At 64.2% G+C, this 20872-nt stretch overlaps 5 pseudogenes; all 5 read left to right on the top strand.

Moving 5' to 3' along the window:
• Window positions 1-3368: 3368 nt before the first annotated feature.
• On the top strand, window positions 3369-3487 carry LOC142864564 (uncharacterized; annotated as a pseudogene).
• Window positions 3488-7010: 3523 nt separating this feature from the next.
• LOC142864650 (uncharacterized) lies at window positions 7011-7129 on the top strand (annotated as a pseudogene).
• Window positions 7130-10653: 3524 nt separating this feature from the next.
• LOC142864563 (uncharacterized) lies at window positions 10654-10772 on the top strand (annotated as a pseudogene).
• A 3523-nt stretch (window positions 10773-14295) lies between these two features.
• LOC142864649 (uncharacterized) lies at window positions 14296-14414 on the top strand (annotated as a pseudogene).
• A 3524-nt stretch (window positions 14415-17938) lies between these two features.
• Window positions 17939-18057, top strand: LOC142864648 (uncharacterized; annotated as a pseudogene).
• The last annotated feature ends 2815 nt before the right edge of the window (window positions 18058-20872 follow it).

Raw genomic sequence — 20872 nt, 5'->3', positions numbered from 1 at the left:
CGCCGCCACGGGGCAGCATGCGTGCCATCTGGACTGTCAGGTCTCAGACCAAAGGTCTGGTCTGTGGGAACCGACACGCTGGAGGAAACCTCGAGAGTCTGAGAGGGGAGGGAGTTCCGGAAGGATTCCAGGATGTCACTTTGAGCGAGTATGTGACCAGAACTCGTCCCGTTGCTTTTGGGGTTCTATGGGCTACAGGCAGGAATCTCTGGTGGTGGCACTGGAGGTTGGGGGATCCGGAGTCACACCCAGACCTGCTCGACAGGCCTCCTTTTACTTTTCTTTTCGGATTCATTTTCTTAGAAAGTGTCTCTTATCTCTATGATTGCATTTTCTTTTCTCTCTCTTTTCAAGCAGATGATGGGAGTACAAGTATTGAGGTGACATGTGTTGCCCGTGCCCCCCTCCCCCCTGTCTCCTTATTTATTTCTCATTTTCTCCCAGCGTATTGTGGGGGTACCAATGTTCAGGTCGGGTGCATTGCTCTTTCCCCGCCTCCCCCCTCTGGTCAGAGCTTCAAGTGCGCCCATCCCCCAGTCGGTGCGCACCCACCCCCTCCCTAATGCATGTGTATGCCCACCCCCTCCCCACGCCCGCCCGACACCCACCCGATGAAGGTGATTCCTCGCTGTCCACTTAGGTGTCCATCCGTTCGTACCAATTTGCCGGTGAGCGCGCGCACGTGGTGCTCGTGTGTCCGTTCTTGGGATACCTGGCCTACTGGAACGGGTTCCAGCTCTGGCCAGGAGAACACGAGAGGCGCGCTCTCACCGCTGCTCCTCACAGCCGAATGGCACTCCGTGGTGTCCACGCGCCGCATGTTATTAATGCACTCCTGGATGGATGGGCACTCGGGTCGCTTCCACATCTTTGCGATTGTGAATTGTGCCCTAACTGTCACCCTACCCCTTACCCAGCCCGTCTCCTCTGCCCCTGCCTGACGCGCTCCTCCCCCGCCAGGCCCGTCACTGTCCTCGGCCCCTGCCCCTGCCTGACCGGCCCCTTCCCGCCCCGGCCCGTCACCGTCACCGTCACCGTCCTCTGCCCCTGCCTGACAGGCTCGTCCCCGCCCGGCCCACCACCTGGGCCACTGCCTGACTCGCTCCGCTCCTCCCCGGCCAGGCCCGTCACTGTCCTGGGCCCCTGCCTGACCGGCTCCTTCCCGCCCGGCCTGTCACCGTCCTCTGCCCCTGCCTGACACGCTCCTCCCCGCCCGTCACCGTCCTCGGCCCCTGCCTGACCGGCTCCTCCGTCGCCTGGGCCTTCCAGGGGCTTGGTGTGGACGCTGCTTCCAGGAAGCCCTCCAGGAACCCGGCAGCAGGGCGGCCGCAGCAGTCTGGCGCAGGCATCGCTAAGTCCCCTGCCGGGGACGGGGACGTGCCCCGCTGTGCCGCGGGGGGCCCAGCCTGGTGTCTTCCCTGAGGCCCTGGGGCTGCCGCTCCCCGCAAGGGGAGAGCCTCGGAGGTGGGGACCGCCTCCTGATGGGGACGTCCACGCAGCTCTCCACGTCGGATTCCGGGGCTCTCTGTCCTGCCTGAAGGCCCAGCTGGCCTGCGGGTCCTTAGAGTGGCAGAAACATCCTCAAACTGATATTGCGAGTCCGGTGGTTGTCTGCACTTTTGTGCTGGGCACCCCAGGGAGGCCCAGGGGCTGGCTGGACAACGCGGTCTGCTCGGGTGCTTTGGAGGAGCAACCGATGCCCTTTGGACTTTGGTAGCAGCGTCTCAGGTGTCTCTGAGCCCTGCGCCATGTCGGGGAGGAGGCGGGAGGGGCCGCGACCTGCAGTCGTGTTCCCGGGGTGGCACGGCATGTGGCTTCTTCCACAGGCTGCTTGGCCTGGGCTCCCTGCACCTGGGCCTTTGGGGGACTGGCCCTGTGCTTGCCAACGCTTCCTGCAGGGACCCGGAGCTGGGAGGTGGCATCTCCCAGCCCTGGGCCGGGCAGAGCCCCAGCGGGCCATGCCCACACCCTCTCTCAGCACGGGTCCCCCAGAAGGCTCCTTTGGGACCAGGATTCTCCTGCGGGTGACTTCTTAAAGTCTGGCCCCTGGATGGAGGGGCACCGGGAGTAGAGGAGCCGGAAGCGGAAGGGGGTGCCCATGCGAGGGGACATTTTCAGGCCAAGTACCAGCTTCAGCCTGATCCTCCTGGGAACCCCGGGGTGTACGTCCCACCTCCTGCTTGTCCCGCTCTGAGACAAGGAGCCGGGCTTCGCATTCCCCCAGCAGCCAGTCGTGGGCTGAGGACACCTGGGGCCTTGGGAACTCCCTGGCTTCTCTTTGGATTACCATTTGGAGCTGCTTGGGAATCCTGCCGCCACACACACCCGAGTGCAGGTGTCTTCTGCACGGACTGGGGGCCTCGCGCTTCTGAATGCCACTGGCTCGCCACCCACCCACGGGTGAACCTGGTCAGGGTGCTTTCTCTAAGGAGCAGACTCTGATCCGGGCGGGCTACCGGTGTCTCTGTTTGCTCGTTTCTTTCTTCCATTTCGGGAAAGTCTTCCTTACTGGGTGTGGAAATCTCCTATGCCTTTCCTCGCCTATTCTGTCAGCTTTAAAATTCTCTTTCAGTTGCCACCCTCACAGATGGATTAGGAAACTCTTTTCGGTGCCTTCATTAGTGAAATGACCTCAAGGAAGCTCGAATCCAATATCTAATCGCCGGCTTTTAGCAAGTCCACACCCGAGGGTGGTTGGGGTCCAATCCAGCCCCGGGCCAGGCCCAGGCCCCTTGGACTGGGCCACAGGAGGACACAGAGCAGGGTCCCGGCCCCCACGGGAGCGGTGCCGGCAGTTCTCCAAGGGCTTGGGGGTTTTCCAGAGGTAGGAGATGGAGGGGACTGATTTCTTCAGCGCCCCCCAAACCACCCCGCCCCGCCCCACCCCAGCCATGGGACACATCCCGAGAGACGCCCCTACACTCGCTCCCCTCCCCCATGCGCTGTGCCCCAGCCCTGGCCCTGGGGAATAGGCGGCAGCCCACCCACAGGGCGGGGGCGCAGCTGACAGGGGTTGTGCGGGAGGGCGGCCCCTGGCTGGGGTCAAAGGGTGAGCGCGCGTGCGCAGTCAGCGGCCGCGCGCTGGGGGTGGGGGCGGGTAGGTGAAGGAGGCGAGGTGAGGAGAGGAGGGGGGCTGGAAGGTCTCCACCTTGGCGGGTCCAGCCGTGGAGGCGCATCGTGTCTGTGTGTGTGTGTGTGTGTGTGTAGACAGCCCCCCATCCCACCCCGCCCCGCCACGTCCCTCACCTCAGTCCTCCGGAGTCCGCCCGACCGGGCCGGCGAACTCCACAGGCCCGGCGCGGGTCAGCGCTATCGCGGGGAAGCGCGGTGAGGCTGGCCTCTTGAGCGGGGCAGGGGCGCCCTCCGCGGTCTACGGCCACACCACCCCGAACGCGCCCCATCTCGTCTGCTCTCAGAAGCTAAGCAGCGTCGGGCCTGGTTAGTACTTGGATGGGAGACCGCCTGGGAATCCCGGGTGCCCTAGGCTTTTTTTTTTTTTTTTTGCCTGTTGCTCTGTCCCCTTGCTGGGAGCGCAGCGGCGGGGCGGCCGTCCGGCGGATCACCCCCACCCTCAGCGCCCGCCGCGGTGCCTGCCGCCCCAGCCCGCACCGTGGGCCCTCCTCTTGTCCCAAGCGGGGACACCGCCGCCACGGGGCAGCATGCGTGCCATCTGGACTGTCAGGTCTCAGACCAAAGGTCTGGTCTGTGGGAACCGACACGCTGGAGGAAACCTCGAGAGTCTGAGAGGGGAGGGAGTTCCGGAAGGATTCCAGGATGTCACTTTGAGCGAGTATGTGACCAGAACTCGTCCCGTTGCTTTTGGGGTTCTATGGGCTACAGGCAGGAATCTCTGGTGGTGGCACTGGAGGTTGGGGGATCCGGAGTCACACCCAGACCTGCTCGACAGGCCTCCTTTTACTTTTCTTTTCGGATTCATTTTCTTAGAAAGTGTCTCTTATCTCTATGATTGCATTTTCTTTTCTCTCTCTTTTCAAGCAGATGATGGGAGTACAAGTATTGAGGTGACATGTGTTGCCCGTGCCCCCCTCCCCCCTGTCTCCTTATTTATTTCTCATTTTCTCCCAGCGTATTGTGGGGGTACCAATGTTCAGGTCGGGTGCATTGCTCTTTCCCCGCCTCCCCCCTCGGGTCAGAGCTTCAAGTGCGCCCATCCCCCAGTCGGTGCGCACCCACCCCCTCCCTAATGCATGTGTATGCCCACCCCCTCCCCACGCCCGCCCGACACCCACCCGATGAAGGTGATTCCTCGCTGTCCACTTAGGTGTCCATCCGTTCGTACCAATTTGCCGGTGAGCGCGCGCACGTGGTGCTCGTGTGTCCGTTCTTGGGATACCTGGCCTACTGGAACGGGTTCCAGCTCTGGCCAGGAGAACACGAGAGGCGCGCTCTCACCGCTGCTCCTCACAGCCGAATGGCACTCCGTGGTGTCCACGCGCCGCATGTTATTAATGCACTCCTGGATGGATGGGCACTCGGGTCGCTTCCACATCTTTGCGATTGTGAATTGTGCCCTAACTGTCACCCTACCCCTTACCCAGCCCGTCTCCTCTGCCCCTGCCTGACGCGCTCCTCCCCCGCCAGGCCCGTCACTGTCCTCGGCCCCTGCCCCTGCCTGACCGGCCCCTTCCCGCCCCGGCCCGTCACCGTCACCGTCACCGTCCTCTGCCCCTGCCTGACAGGCTCGTCCCCGCCCGGCCCACCACCTGGGCCACTGCCTGACTCGCTCCGCTCCTCCCCGGCCAGGCCCGTCACTGTCCTGGGCCCCTGCCTGACCGGCTCCTTCCCGCCCGGCCTGTCACCGTCCTCTGCCCCTGCCTGACACGCTCCTCCCCGCCCGTCACCGTCCTCGGCCCCTGCCTGACCGGCTCCTCCGTCGCCTGGGCCTTCCAGGGGCTTGGTGTGGACGCTGCTTCCAGGAAGCCCTCCAGGAACCCGGCAGCAGGGCGGCCGCAGCAGTCTGGCGCAGGCATCGCTAAGTCCCCTGCCGGGGACGGGGACGTGCCCCGCTGTGCCGCGGGGGGCCCAGCCTGGTGTCTTCCCTGAGGCCCTGGGGCTGCCGCTCCCCGCAAGGGGAGAGCCTCGGAGGTGGGGACCGCCTCCTGATGGGGACGTCCACGCAGCTCTCCACGTCGGATTCCGGGGCTCTCTGTCCTGCCTGAAGGCCCAGCTGGCCTGCGGGTCCTTAGAGTGGCAGAAACATCCTCAAACTGATATTGCGAGTCCGGTGGTTGTCTGCACTTTTGTGCTGGGCACCCCAGGGAGGCCCAGGGGCTGGCTGGACAACGCGGTCTGCTCGGGTGCTTTGGAGGAGCAACCGATGCCCTTTGGACTTTGGTAGCAGCGTCTCAGGTGTCTCTGAGCCCTGCGCCATGTCGGGGAGGAGGCGGGAGGGGCCGCGACCTGCAGTCGTGTTCCCGGGGTGGCACGGCATGTGGCTTCTTCCACAGGCTGCTTGGCCTGGGCTCCCTGCACCTGGGCCTTTGGGGGACTGGCCCTGTGCTTGCCAACGCTTCCTGCAGGGACCCGGAGCTGGGAGGTGGCATCTCCCAGCCCTGGGCCGGGCAGAGCCCCAGCGGGCCATGCCCACACCCTCTCTCAGCACGGGTCCCCCAGAAGGCTCCTTTGGGACCAGGATTCTCCTGCGGGTGACTTCTTAAAGTCTGGCCCCTGGATGGAGGGGCACCGGGAGTAGAGGAGCCGGAAGCGGAAGGGGGTGCCCATGCGAGGGGACATTTTCAGGCCAAGTACCAGCTTCAGCCTGATCCTCCTGGGAACCCCGGGGTGTACGTCCCACCTCCTGCTTGTCCCGCTCTGAGACAAGGAGCCGGGCTTCGCATTCCCCCAGCAGCCAGTCGTGGGCTGAGGACACCTGGGGCCTTGGGAACTCCCTGGCTTCTCTTTGGATTACCATTTGGAGCTGCTTGGGAATCCTGCCGCCACACACACCCGAGTGCAGGTGTCTTCTGCACGGACTGGGGGCCTCGCGCTTCTGAATGCCACTGGCTCGCCACCCACCCACGGGTGAACCTGGTCAGGGTGCTTTCTCTAAGGAGCAGACTCTGATCCGGGCGGGCTACCGGTGTCTCTGTTTGCTCGTTTCTTTCTTCCATTTCGGGAAAGTCTTCCTTACTGGGTGTGGAAATCTCCTATGCCTTTCCTCGCCTATTCTGTCAGCTTTAAAATTCTCTTTCAGTTGCCACCCTCACAGATGGATTAGGAAACTCTTTTCGGTGCCTTCATTAGTGAAATGACCTCAAGGAAGCTCGAATCCAATATCTAATCGCCGGCTTTTAGCAAGTCCACACCCGAGGGTGGTTGGGGTCCAATCCAGCCCCGGGCCAGGCCCAGGCCCCTTGGACTGGGCCACAGGAGGACACAGAGCAGGGTCCCGGCCCCCACGGGAGCGGTGCCGGCAGTTCTCCAAGGGCTTGGGGGTTTTCCAGAGGTAGGAGATGGAGGGGACTGATTTCTTCAGCGCCCCCCAAACCACCCCGCCCCGCCCCACCCCAGCCATGGGACACATCCCGAGAGACGCCCCTACACTCGCTCCCCTCCCCCATGCGCTGTGCCCCAGCCCTGGCCCTGGGGAATAGGCGGCAGCCCACCCACAGGGCGGGGGCGCAGCTGACAGGGGTTGTGCGGGAGGGCGGCCCCTGGCTGGGGTCAAAGGGTGAGCGCGCGTGCGCAGTCAGCGGCCGCGCGCTGGGGGTGGGGGCGGGTAGGTGAAGGAGGCGAGGTGAGGAGAGGAGGGGGGCTGGAAGGTCTCCACCTTGGCGGGTCCAGCCGTGGAGGCGCATCGTGTCTGTGTGTGTGTGTGTGTGTGTGTAGACAGCCCCCCATCCCACCCCGCCCCGCCACGTCCCTCACCTCAGTCCTCCGGAGTCCGCCCGACCGGGCCGGCGAACTCCACAGGCCCGGCGCGGGTCAGCGCTATCGTGGGGAAGCGCGGTGAGGCTGGCCTCTTGAGCGGGGCAGGGGCGCCCTCCGCGGTCTACGGCCACACCACCCCGAACGCGCCCCATCTCGTCTGCTCTCAGAAGCTAAGCAGCGTCGGGCCTGGTTAGTACTTGGATAGGAGACCGCCTGGGAATCCCGGGTGCCCTAGGCTTTTTTTTTTTTTTTTTTGCCTGTTGCTCTGTCCCCTTGCTGGGAGCGCGGCGGCGGGGCGGCCGTCCGGCGGATCACCCCCACCCTCAGCGCCCGCCGCGGTGCCTGCCGCCCCAGCCCGCACCGTGGGGCCTCCTCTTGTCCCAAGCGGGGACACCGCCGCCACGGGGCAGCATGCGTGCCATCTGGACTGTCAGGTCTCAGACCAAAGGTCTGGTCTGTGGGAACCGACACGCTGGAGGAAACCTCGAGAGTCTGAGAGGGGAGGGAGTTCCGGAAGGATTCCAGGATGTCACTTTGAGCGAGTATGTGACCAGAACTCGTCCCGTTGCTTTTGGGGTTCTATGGGCTACACGCAGGAATCTCTGGTGGTGGCACTGGAGGTTGGGGGATCCGGAGTCACACCCAGACCTGCTCGACAGGCCTCCTTTTACTTTTCTTTTCGGATTCATTTTCTTAGAAAGTGTCTCTTATCTCTATGATTGCATTTTCTTTTCTCTCTCTTTTCAAGCAGATGATGGGAGTACAAGTATTGAGGTGACATGTGTTGCCCGTGCCCCCCTCCCCCCTGTCTCCTTATTTATTTCTCATTTTCTCCCAGCGTATTGTGGGGGTACCAATGTTCAGGTCGGGTGCATTGCTCTTTCCCCGCCTCCCCCCTCGGGTCAGAGCTTCAAGTGCGCCCATCCCCCAGTCGGTGCGCACCCACCCCCTCCCTAATGCATGTGTATGCCCACCCCCTCCCCACGCCCGCCCGACACCCACCCGATGAAGGTGATTCCTCGCTGTCCACTTAGGTGTCCATCCGTTCGTACCAATTTGCCGGTGAGCGCGCGCACGTGGTGCTCGTGTGTCCGTTCTTGGGATACCTGGCCTACTGGAACGGGTTCCAGCTCTGGCCAGGAGAACACGAGAGGCGCGCTCTCACCGCTGCTCCTCACAGCCGAATGGCACTCCGTGGTGTCCACGCGCCGCATGTTATTAATGCACTCCTGGATGGATGGGCACTCGGGTCGCTTCCACATCTTTGCGATTGTGAATTGTGCCCTAACTGTCACCCTACCCCTTACCCAGCCCGTCTCCTCTGCCCCTGCCTGACGCGCTCCTCCCCCGCCAGGCCCGTCACTGTCCTCGGCCCCTGCCCCTGCCTGACCGGCCCCTTCCCGCCCCGGCCCGTCACCGTCACCGTCACCGTCCTCTGCCCCTGCCTGACAGGCTCGTCCCCGCCCGGCCCACCACCTGGGCCACTGCCTGACTCGCTCCGCTCCTCCCCGGCCAGGCCCGTCACTGTCCTGGGCCCCTGCCTGACCGGCTCCTTCCCGCCCGGCCTGTCACCGTCCTCTGCCCCTGCCTGACACGCTCCTCCCCGCCCGTCACCGTCCTCGGCCCCTGCCTGACCGGCTCCTCCGTCGCCTGGGCCTTCCAGGGGCTTGGTGTGGACGCTGCTTCCAGGAAGCCCTCCAGGAACCCGGCAGCAGGGCGGCCGCAGCAGTCTGGCGCAGGCATCGCTAAGTCCCCTGCCGGGGACGGGGACGTGCCCCGCTGTGCCGCGGGGGGCCCAGCCTGGTGTCTTCCCTGAGGCCCTGGGGCTGCCGCTCCCCGCAAGGGGAGAGCCTCGGAGGTGGGGACCGCCTCCTGATGGGGACGTCCACGCAGCTCTCCACGTCGGATTCCGGGGCTCTCTGTCCTGCCTGAAGGCCCAGCTGGCCTGCGGGTCCTTAGAGTGGCAGAAACATCCTCAAACTGATATTGCGAGTCCGGTGGTTGTCTGCACTTTTGTGCTGGGCACCCCAGGGAGGCCCAGGGGCTGGCTGGACAACGCGGTCTGCTCGGGTGCTTTGGAGGAGCAACCGATGCCCTTTGGACTTTGGTAGCAGCGTCTCAGGTGTCTCTGAGCCCTGCGCCATGTCGGGGAGGAGGCGGGAGGGGCCGCGACCTGCAGTCGTGTTCCCGGGGTGGCACGGCATGTGGCTTCTTCCACAGGCTGCTTGGCCTGGGCTCCCTGCACCTGGGCCTTTGGGGGACTGGCCCTGTGCTTGCCAACGCTTCCTGCAGGGACCCGGAGCTGGGAGGTGGCATCTCCCAGCCCTGGGCCGGGCAGAGCCCCAGCGGGCCATGCCCACACCCTCTCTCAGCACGGGTCCCCCAGAAGGCTCCTTTGGGACCAGGATTCTCCTGCGGGTGACTTCTTAAAGTCTGGCCCCTGGATGGAGGGGCACCGGGAGTAGAGGAGCCGGAAGCGGAAGGGGGTGCCCATGCGAGGGGACATTTTCAGGCCAAGTACCAGCTTCAGCCTGATCCTCCTGGGAACCCCGGGGTGTACGTCCCACCTCCTGCTTGTCCCGCTCTGAGACAAGGAGCCGGGCTTCGCATTCCCCCAGCAGCCAGTCGTGGGCTGAGGACACCTGGGGCCTTGGGAACTCCCTGGCTTCTCTTTGGATTACCATTTGGAGCTGCTTGGGAATCCTGCCGCCACACACACCCGAGTGCAGGTGTCTTCTGCACGGACTGGGGGCCTCGCGCTTCTGAATGCCACTGGCTCGCCACCCACCCACGGGTGAACCTGGTCAGGGTGCTTTCTCTAAGGAGCAGACTCTGATCCGGGCGGGCTACCGGTGTCTCTGTTTGCTCGTTTCTTTCTTCCATTTCGGGAAAGTCTTCCTTACTGGGTGTGGAAATCTCCTATGCCTTTCCTCGCCTATTCTGTCAGCTTTAAAATTCTCTTTCAGTTGCCACCCTCACAGATGGATTAGGAAACTCTTTTCGGTGCCTTCATTAGTGAAATGACCTCAAGGAAGCTCGAATCCAATATCTAATCGCCGGCTTTTAGCAAGTCCACACCCGAGGGTGGTTGGGGTCCAATCCAGCCCCGGGCCAGGCCCAGGCCCCTTGGACTGGGCCACAGGAGGACACAGAGCAGGGTCCCGGCCCCCACGGGAGCGGTGCCGGCAGTTCTCCAAGGGCTTGGGGGTTTTCCAGAGGTAGGAGATGGAGGGGACTGATTTCTTCAGCGCCCCCCAAACCACCCCGCCCCGCCCCACCCCAGCCATGGGACACATCCCGAGAGACGCCCCTACACTCGCTCCCCTCCCCCATGCGCTGTGCCCCAGCCCTGGCCCTGGGGAATAGGCGGCAGCCCACCCACAGGGCGGGGGCGCAGCTGACAGGGGTTGTGCGGGAGGGCGGCCCCTGGCTGGGGTCAAAGGGTGAGCGCGCGTGCGCAGTCAGCGGCCGCGCGCTGGGGGTGGGGGCGGGTAGGTGAAGGAGGCGAGGTGAGGAGAGGAGGGGGGCTGGAAGGTCTCCACCTTGGCGGGTCCAGCCGTGGAGGCGCATCGTGTCTGTGTGTGTGTGTGTGTGTGTGTAGACAGCCCCCCATCCCACCCCGCCCCGCCACGTCCCTCACCTCAGTCCTCCGGAGTCCGCCCGACCGGGCCGGCGAACTCCACAGGCCCGGCGCGGGTCAGCGCTATCGCGGGGAAGCGCGGTGAGGCTGGCCTCTTGAGCGGGGCAGGGGCGCCCTCCGCGGTCTACGGCCACACCACCCCGAACGCGCCCCATCTCGTCTGCTCTCAGAAGCTAAGCAGCGTCGGGCCTGGTTAGTACTTGGATGGGAGACCGCCTGGGAATCCCGGGTGCCCTAGGCTTTTTTTTTTTTTTTTTGCCTGTTGCTCTGTCCCCTTGCTGGGAGCGCAGCGGCGGGGCGGCCGTCCGGCGGATCACCCCCACCCTCAGCGCCCGCCGCGGTGCCTGCCGCCCCAGCCCGCACCGTGGGGCCTCCTCTTGTCCCAAGCGGGGACACCGCCGCCACAGGGCAGCATGCGTGCCATCTGGACTGTCAGGTCTCAGACCAAAGGTCTGGTCTGTGGGAACCGACACGCTGGAGGAAACCTCGAGAGTCTGAGAGGGGAGGGAGTTCCGGAAGGATTCCAGGATGTCACTTTGAGCGAGTATGTGACCAGAACTCGTCCCGTTGCTTTTGGGGTTCTATGGGCTACACGCAGGAATCTCTGGTGGTGGCACTGGAGGTTGGGGGATCCGGAGTCACACCCAGACCTGCTCGACAGGCCTCCTTTTACTTTTCTTTTCGGATTCATTTTCTTAGAAAGTGTCTCTTATCTCTATGATTGCATTTTCTTTTCTCTCTCTTTTCAAGCAGATGATGGGAGTACAAGTATTGAGGTGACATGTGTTGCCCGTGCCCCCCTCCCCCCTGTCTCCTTATTTATTTCTCATTTTCTCCCAGCGTATTGTGGGGGTACCAATGTTCAGGTCGGGTGCATTGCTCTTTCCCCGCCTCCCCCCTCGGGTCAGAGCTTCAAGTGCGCCCATCCCCCAGTCGGTGCGCACCCACCCCCTCCCTAATGCATGTGTATGCCCACCCCCTCCCCACGCCCGCCCGACACCCACCCGATGAAGGTGATTCCTCGCTGTCCACTTAGGTGTCCATCCGTTCGTACCAATTTGCCGGTGAGCGCGCGCACGTGGTGCTCGTGTGTCCGTTCTTGGGATACCTGGCCTACTGGAACGGGTTCCAGCTCTGGCCAGGAGAACACGAGAGGCGCGCTCTCACCGCTGCTCCTCACAGCCGAATGGCACTCCGTGGTGTCCACGCGCCGCATGTTATTAATGCACTCCTGGATGGATGGGCACTCGGGTCGCTTCCACATCTTTGCGATTGTGAATTGTGCCCTAACTGTCACCCTACCCCTTACCCAGCCCGTCTCCTCTGCCCCTGCCTGACGCGCTCCTCCCCCGCCAGGCCCGTCACTGTCCTCGGCCCCTGCCCCTGCCTGACCGGCCCCTTCCCGCCCCGGCCCGTCACCGTCACCGTCACCGTCCTCTGCCCCTGCCTGACAGGCTCGTCCCCGCCCGGCCCACCACCTGGGCCACTGCCTGACTCGCTCCGCTCCTCCCCGGCCAGGCCCGTCACTGTCCTGGGCCCCTGCCTGACCGGCTCCTTCCCGCCCGGCCTGTCACCGTCCTCTGCCCCTGCCTGACACGCTCCTCCCCGCCCGTCACCGTCCTCGGCCCCTGCCTGACCGGCTCCTCCGTCGCCTGGGCCTTCCAGGGGCTTGGTGTGGACGCTGCTTCCAGGAAGCCCTCCAGGAACCCGGCAGCAGGGCGGCCGCAGCAGTCTGGCGCAGGCATCGCTAAGTCCCCTGCCGGGGACGGGGACGTGCCCCGCTGTGCCGCGGGGGGCCCAGCCTGGTGTCTTCCCTGAGGCCCTGGGGCTGCCGCTCCCCGCAAGGGGAGAGCCTCGGAGGTGGGGACCGCCTCCTGATGGGGACGTCCACGCAGCTCTCCACGTCGGATTCCGGGGCTCTCTGTCCTGCCTGAAGGCCCAGCTGGCCTGCGGGTCCTTAGAGTGGCAGAAACATCCTCAAACTGATATTGCGAGTCCGGTGGTTGTCTGCACTTTTGTGCTGGGCACCCCAGGGAGGCCCAGGGGCTGGCTGGACAACGCGGTCTGCTCGGGTGCTTTGGAGGAGCAACCGATGCCCTTTGGACTTTGGTAGCAGCGTCTCAGGTGTCTCTGAGCCCTGCGCCATGTCGGGGAGGAGGCGGGAGGGTCCGCGACCTGCAGTCGTGTTCCCGGGGTGGCACGGCATGTGGCTTCTTCCACAGGCTGCTTGGCCTGGGCTCCCTGCACCTGGGCCTTTGGGGGACTGGCCCTGTGCTTGCCAACGCTTCCTGCAGGGACCCGGAGCTGGGAGGTGGCATCTCCCAGCCCTGGGCCGGGCAGAGCCCCAGCGGGCCATGCCCACACCCTCTCTCAGCACGGGTCCCCCAGAAGGCTCCTTTGGGACCAGGATTCTCCTGCGGGTGACTTCTTAAAGTCTGGCCCCTGGATGGAGGGGCACCGGGAGTAGAGGAGCCGGAAGCGGAAGGGGGTGCCCATGCGAGGGGACATTTTCAGGCCAAGTACCAGCTTCAGCCTGATCCTCCTGGGAACCCCGGGGTGTACGTCCCACCTCCTGGTTGTCCCGCTCTGAGACAAGGAGCCGGGCTTCGCATTCCCCCAGCAGCCAGTCGTGGGCTGAGGACACCTGGGGCCTTGGGAACTCCCTGGCTTCTCTTTGGATTACCATTTGGAGCTGCTTGGGAATCCTGCCGCCACACACACCCGAGTGCAGGTGTCTTCTGCACGGACTGGGGGCCTCGCGCTTCTGAATGCCACTGGCTCGCCACCCACCCACGGGTGAACCTGGTCAGGGTGCTTTCTCTAAGGAGCAGACTCTGATCCGGGCGGGCTACCGGTGTCTCTGTTTGCTCGTTTCTTTCTTCCATTTCGGGAAAGTCTTCCTTACTGGGTGTGGAAATCTCCTATGCCTTTCCTCGCCTATTCTGTCAGCTTTAAAATTCTCTTTCAGTTGCCACCCTCACAGATGGATTAGGAAACTCTTTTCGGTGCCTTCATTAGTGAAATGACCTCAAGGAAGCTCGAATCCAATATCTAATCGCCGGCTTTTAGCAAGTCCACACCCGAGGGTGGTTGGGGTCCAATCCAGCCCCGGGCCAGGCCCAGGCCCCTTGGACTGGGCCACAGGAGGACACAGAGCAGGGTCCCGGCCCCCACGGGAGCGGTGCCGGCAGTTCTCCAAGGGCTTGGGGGTTTTCCAGAGGTAGGAGATGGAGGGGACTGATTTCTTCAGCGCCCCCCAAACCACCCCGCCCCGCCCCACCCCAGCCATGGGACACATCCCGAGAGACGCCCCTACACTCGCTCCCCTCCCCCATGCGCTGTGCCCCAGCCCTGGCCCTGGGGAATAGGCGGCAGCCCACCCACAGGGCGGGGGCGCAGCTGACAGGGGTTGTGCGGGAGGGCGGCCCCTGGCTGGGGTCAAAGGGTGAGCGCGCGTGCGCAGTCAGCGGCCGCGCGCTGGGGGTGGGGGCGGGTAGGTGAAGGAGGCGAGGTGAGGAGAGGAGGGGGGCTGGAAGGTCTCCACCTTGGCGGGTCCAGCCGTGGAGGCGCATCGTGTCTGTGTGTGTGTGTGTGTGTGTGTAGACAGCCCCCCATCCCACCCCGCCCCGCCACGTCCCTCACCTCAGTCCTCCGGAGTCCGCCCGACCGGGCCGGCGAACTCCACAGGCCCGGCGCGGGTCAGCGCTATCGTGGGGAAGCGCGGTGAGGCTGGCCTCTTGAGCGGGGCAGGGGCGCCCTCCGCGGTCTACGGCCACACCACCCCGAACGCGCCCCATCTCGTCTGCTCTCAGAAGCTAAGCAGCGTCGGGCCTGGTTAGTACTTGGATAGGAGACCGCCTGGGAATCCCGGGTGCCCTAGGCTTTTTTTTTTTTTTTTTTGCCTGTTGCTCTGTCCCCTTGCTGGGAGCGCGGCGGCGGGGCGGCCGTCCGGCGGATCACCCCCACCCTCAGCGCCCGCCGCGGTGCCTGCCGCCCCAGCCCGCACCGTGGGGCCTCCTCTTGTCCCAAGCGGGGACACCGCCGCCACGGGGCAGCATGCGTGCCATCTGGACTGTCAGGTCTCAGACCAAAGGTCTGGTCTGTGGGAACCGACACGCTGGAGGAAACCTCGAGAGTCTGAGAGGGGAGGGAGTTCCGGAAGGATTCCAGGATGTCACTTTGAGCGAGTATGTGACCAGAACTCGTCCCGTTGCTTTTGGGGTTCTATGGGCTACACGCAGGAATCTCTGGTGGTGGCACTGGAGGTTGGGGGATCCGGAGTCACACCCAGACCTGCTCGACAGGCCTCCTTTTACTTTTCTTTTCGGATTCATTTTCTTAGAAAGTGTCTCTTATCTCTATGATTGCATTTTCTTTTCTCTCTCTTTTCAAGCAGATGATGGGAGTACAAGTATTGAGGTGACATGTGTTGCCCGTGCCCCCCTCCCCCCTGTCTCCTTATTTATTTCTCATTTTCTCCCAGCGTATTGTGGGGGTACCAATGTTCAGGTCGGGTGCATTGCTCTTTCCCCGCCTCCCCCCTCGGGTCAGAGCTTCAAGTGCGCCCATCCCCCAGTCGGTGCGCACCCACCCCCTCCCTAATGCATGTGTATGCCCACCCCCTCCCCACGCCCGCCCGACACCCACCCGATGAAGGTGATTCCTCGCTGTCCACTTAGGTGTCCATCCGTTCGTACCAATTTGCCGGTGAGCGCGCGCACGTGGTGCTCGTGTGTCCGTTCTTGGGATACCTGGCCTACTGGAACGGGTTCCAGCTCTGGCCAGGAGAACACGAGAGGCGCGCTCTCACCGCTGCTCCTCACAGCCGAATGGCACTCCGTGGTGTCCACGCGCCGCATGTTATTAATGCACTCCTGGATGGATGGGCACTCGGGTCGCTTCCACATCTTTGCGATTGTGAATTGTGCCCTAACTGTCACCCTACCCCTTACCCAGCCCGTCTCCTCTGCCCCTGCCTGACGCGCTCCTCCCCCGCCAGGCCCGTCACTGTCCTCGGCCCCTGCCCCTGCCTGACCGGCCCCTTCCCGCCCCGGCCCGTCACCGTCACCGTCACCGTCCTCTGCCCCTGCCTGACAGGCTCGTCCCCGCCCGGCCCACCACCTGGGCCACTGCCTGACTCGCTCCGCTCCTCCCCGGCCAGGCCCGTCACTGTCCTGGGCCCCTGCCTGACCGGCTCCTTCCCGCCCGGCCTGTCACCGTCCTCTGCCCCTGCCTGACACGCTCCTCCCCGCCCGTCACCGTCCTCGGCCCCTGCCTGACCGGCTCCTCCGTCGCCTGGGCCTTCCAGGGGCTTGGTGTGGACGCTGCTTCCAGGAAGCCCTCCAGGAACCCGGCAGCAGGGCGGCCGCAGCAGTCTGGCGCAGGCATCGCTAAGTCCCCTGCCGGGGACGGGGACGTGCCCCGCTGTGCCGCGGGGGGCCCAGCCTGGTGTCTTCCCTGAGGCCCTGGGGCTGCCGCTCCCCGCAAGGGGAGAGCCTCGGAGGTGGGGACCGCCTCCTGATGGGGACGTCCACGCAGCTCTCCACGTCGGATTCCGGGGCTCTCTGTCCTGCCTGAAGGCCCAGCTGGCCTGCGGGTCCTTAGAGTGGCAGAAACATCCTCAAACTGATATTGCGAGTCCGGTGGTTGTCTGCACTTTTGTGCTGGGCACCCCAGGGAGGCCCAGGGGCTGGCTGGACAACGCGGTCTGCTCGGGTGCTTTGGAGGAGCAACCGATGCCCTTTGGACTTTGGTAGCAGCGTCTCAGGTGTCTCTGAGCCCTGCGCCATGTCGGGGAGGAGGCGGGAGGGGCCGCGACCTGCAGTCGTGTTCCCGGGGTGGCACGGCATGTGGCTTCTTCCACAGGCTGCTTGGCCTGGGCTCCCTGCACCTGGGCCTTTGGGGGACTGGCCCTGTGCTTGCCAACGCTTCCTGCAGGGACCCGGAGCTGGGAGGTGGCATCTCCCAGCCCTGGGCCGGGCAGAGCCCCAGCGGGCCATGCCCACACCCTCTCTCAGCACGGGTCCCCCAGAAGGCTCCTTTGGGACCAGGATTCTCCTGCGGGTGACTTCTTAAAGTCTGGCCCCTGGATGGAGGGGCACCGGGAGTAGAGGAGCCGGAAGCGGAAGGGGGTGCCCATGCGAGGGGACATTTTCAGGCCAAGTACCAGCTTCAGCCTGATCCTCCTGGGAACCCCGGGGTGTACGTCCCACCTCCTGGTTGTCCCGCTCTGAGACAAGGAGCCGGGCTTCGCATTCCCCCAGCAGCCAGTCGTGGGCTGAGGACACCTGGGGCCTTGGGAACTCCCTGGCTTCTCTTTGGATTACCATTTGGAGCTGCTTGGGAATCCTGCCGCCACACACACCCGAGTGCAGGTGTCTTCTGCACGGACTGGGGGCCTCGCGCTTCTGAATGCCACTGGCTCGCCACCCACCCACGGGTGAACCTGGTCAGGGTGCTTTCTCTAAGGAGCAGACTCTGATCCGGGCGGGCTACCGGTGTCTCTGTTTGCTCGTTTCTTTCTTCCATTTCGGGAAAGTCTTCCTTACTGGGTGTGGAAATCTCCTATGCCTTTCCTCGCCTATTCTGTCAGCTTTAAAATTCTCTTTCAGTTGCCACCCTCACAGATGGATTAGGAAACTCTTTTCGGTGCCTTCATTAGTGAAATGACCTCAAGGAAGCTCGAATCCAATATCTAATCGCCGGCTTTTAGCAAGTCCACACCCGAGGGTGGTTGGGGTCCAATCCAGCCCCGGGCCAGGCCCAGGCCCCTTGGACTGGGCCACAGGAGGACACAGAGCAGGGTCCCGGCCCCCACGGGAGCGGTGCCGGCAGTTCTCCAAGGGCTTGGGGGTTTTCCAGAGGTAGGAGATGGAGGGGACTGATTTCTTCAGCGCCCCCCAAACCACCCCGCCCCGCCCCACCCCAGCCATGGGACACATCCCGAGAGACGCCCCTACACTCGCTCCCCTCCCCCATGCGCTGTGCCCCAGCCCTGGCCCTGGGGAATAGGCGGCAGCCCACCCACAGGGCGGGGGCGCAGCTGACAGGGGTTGTGCGGGAGGGCGGCCCCTGGCTGGGGTCAAAGGGTGAGCGCGCGTGCGCAGTCAGCGGCCGCGCGCTGGGGGTGGGGGCGGGTAGGTGAAGGAGGCGAGGTGAGGAGAGGAGGGGGGCTGGAAGGTCTCCACCTTGGCGGGTCCAGCCGTGGAGGCGCATCGTGTCTGTGTGTGTGTGTGTGTGTGTGTAGACAGCCCCCCATCCCACCCCGCCCCGCCACGTCCCTCACCTCAGTCCTCCGGAGTCCGCCCGACCGGGCCGGCGAACTCCACAGGCCCGGCGCGGGTCAGCGCTATCGCGGGGAAGCGCGGTGAGGCTGGCCTCTTGAGCGGGGCAGGGGCGCCCTCCGCGGTCTACGGCCACACCACCCCGAACGCGCCCCATCTCGTCTGCTCTCAGAAGCTAAGCAGCGTCGGGCCTGGTTAGTACTTGGATAGGAGACCGCCTGGGAATCCCGGGTGCCCTAGGCTTTTTTTTTTTTTTTTTGCCTGTTGCTCTGTCCCCTTGCTGGGAGCGCAGCGGCGGGGCGGCCGTCCGGCGGATCACCCCCACCCTCAGCGCCCGCCGCGGTGCCTGCCGCCCCAGCCCGCACCGTGGGGCCTCCTCTTGTCCCAAGCGGGGACACCGCCGCCACGGGGCAGCATGCGTGCCATCTGGACTGTCAGGTCTCAGACCAAAGGTCTGGTCTGTGGGAACCGACACGCTGGAGGAAACCTCGAGAGTCTGAGAGGGGAGGGAGTTCCGGAAGGATTCCAGGATGTCACTTTGAGCGAGTATGTGACCAGAACTCGTCCCGTTGCTTTTGGGGTTCTATGGGCTACACGCAGGAATCTCTGGTGGTGGCACTGGAGGTTGGGGGATCCGGAGTCACACCCAGACCTGCTCGACAGGCCTCCTTTTACTTTTCTTTTCGGATTCATTTTCTTAGAAAGTGTCTCTTATCTCTATGATTGCATTTTCTTTTCTCTCTCTTTTCAAGCAGATGATGGGAGTACAAGTATTGAGGTGACATGTGTTGCCCGTGCCCCCCTCCCCCCTGTCTCCTTATTTATTTCTCATTTTCTCCCAGCGTATTGTGGGGGTACCAATGTTCAGGTCGGGTGCATTGCTCTTTCCCCGCCTCCCCCCTCGGGTCAGAGCTTCAAGTGCGCCCATCCCCCAGTCGGTGCGCACCCACCCCCTCCCTAATGCATGTGTATGCCCACCCCCTCCCCACGCCCGCCCGACACCCACCCGATGAAGGTGATTCCTCGCTGTCCACTTAGGTGTCCATCCGTTCGTACCAATTTGCCGGTGAGCGCGCGCACGTGGTGCTCGTGTGTCCGTTCTTGGGATACCTGGCCTACTGGAACGGGTTCCAGCTCTGGCCAGGAGAACACGAGAGGCGCGCTCTCACCGCTGCTCCTCACAGCCGAATGGCACTCCGTGGTGTCCACGCGCCGCATGTTATTAATGCACTCCTGGATGGATGGGCACTCGGGTCGCTTCCACATCTTTGCGATTGTGAATTGTGCCCTAACTGTCACCCTACCCCTTACCCAGCCCGTCTCCTCTGCCCCTGCCTGACGCGCTCCTCCCCCGCCAGGCCCGTCACTGTCCTCGGCCCCTGCCCCTGCCTGACCGGCCCCTTCCCGCCCCGGCCCGTCACCGTCACCGTCACCGTCCTCTGCCCCTGCCTGACAGGCTCGTCCCCGCCCGGCCCACCACCTGGGCCACTGCCTGACTCGCTCCGCTCCTCCCCGGCCAGGCCCGTCACTGTCCTGGGCCCCTGCCTGACCGGCTCCTTCCCGCCCGGCCTGTCACCGTCCTCTGCCCCTGCCTGACACGCTCCTCCCCGCCCGTCACCGTCCTCGGCCCCTGCCTGACCGGCTCCTCCGTCGCCTGGGCCTTCCAGGGGCTTGGTGTGGACGCTGCTTCCAGGAAGCCCTCCAGGAACCCGGCAGCAGGGCGGCCGCAGCAGTCTGGCGCAGGCATCGCTAAGTCCCCTGCCGGGGACGGGGACGTGCCCCGCTGTGCCGCGGGGGGCCCAGCCTGGTGTCTTCCCTGAGGCCCTGGGGCTGCCGCTCCCCGCAAGGGGAGAGCCTCGGAGGTGGGGACCGCCTCCTGATGGGGACGTCCACGCAGCTCTCCACGTCGGATTCCGGGGCTCTCTGTCCTGCCTGAAGGCCCAGCTGGCCTGCGGGTCCTTAGAGTGGCAGAAACATCCTCAAACTGATATTGCGAGTCCGGTGGTTGTCTGCACTTTTGTGCTGGGCACCCCAGGGAGGCCCAGGGGCTGGCTGGACAACGCGGTCTGCTCGGGTGCTTTGGAGGAGCAACCGATGCCCTTTGGACTTTGGTAGCAGCGTCTCAGGTGTCTCTGAGCCCTGCGCCATGTCGGGGAGGAGGCGGGAGGGGCCGCGACCTGCAGTCGTGTTCCCGGGGTGGCACGGCATGTGGCTTCTTCCACAGGCTGCTTGGCCTGGGCTCCCTGCACCTGGGCCTTTGGGGGACTGGCCCTGTGCTTGCCAACGCTTCCTGCAGGGACCCGGAGCTGGGAGGTGGCATCTCCCAGCCCTGGGCCGGGCAGAGCCCCAGCGGGCCATGCCCACACCCTCTCTCAGCACGGGTCCCCCAGAAGGCTCCTTTGGGACCAGGATTCTCCTGCGGGTGACTTCTTAAAGTCTGGCCCCTGGATGGAGGGGCACCGGGAGTAGAGGAGCCGGAAGCGGAAGGGGGTGCCCATGCGAGGGGACATTTTCAGGCCAAGTACCAGCTTCAGCCTGATCCTCCTGGGAACCCCGGGGTGTACGTCCCACCTCCTGGTTGTCCCGCTCTGAGACAAGGAGCCGGGCTTCGCATTCCCCCAGCAGCCAGTCGTGGGCTGAGGACACCTGGGGCCTTGGGAACTCCCTGGCTTCTCTTTGGATTACCATTTGGAGCTGCTTGGGAATCCTGCCGCCACACACACCCGAGTGCAGGTGTCTTCTGCACGGACTGGGGGCCTCGCGCTTCTGAATGCCACTGGCTCGCCACCCACCCACGGGTGAACCTGGTCAGGGTGCTTTCTCTAAGGAGCAGACTCTGATCCGGGCGGGCTACCGGTGTCTCTGTTTGCTCGTTTCTTTCTTCCATTTCGGGAAAGTCTTCCTTACTGGGTGTGGAAATCTCCTATGCCTTTCCTCGCCTATTCTGTCAGCTTTAAAATTCTCTTTCAGTTGCCACCCTCACAGATGGATTAGGAAACTCTTTTCGGTGCCTTCATTAGTGAAATGACCTCAAGGAAGCTCGAATCCAATATCTAAT

This window comes from Microcebus murinus, chromosome 25 (assembly GCF_040939455.1).
Source record: "Microcebus murinus isolate Inina chromosome 25, M.murinus_Inina_mat1.0, whole genome shotgun sequence".
NCBI lineage: Eukaryota > Metazoa > Chordata > Mammalia > Primates > Cheirogaleidae > Microcebus > Microcebus murinus.
This window is presented reverse-complemented; position numbering and strand designations above follow the sequence as displayed.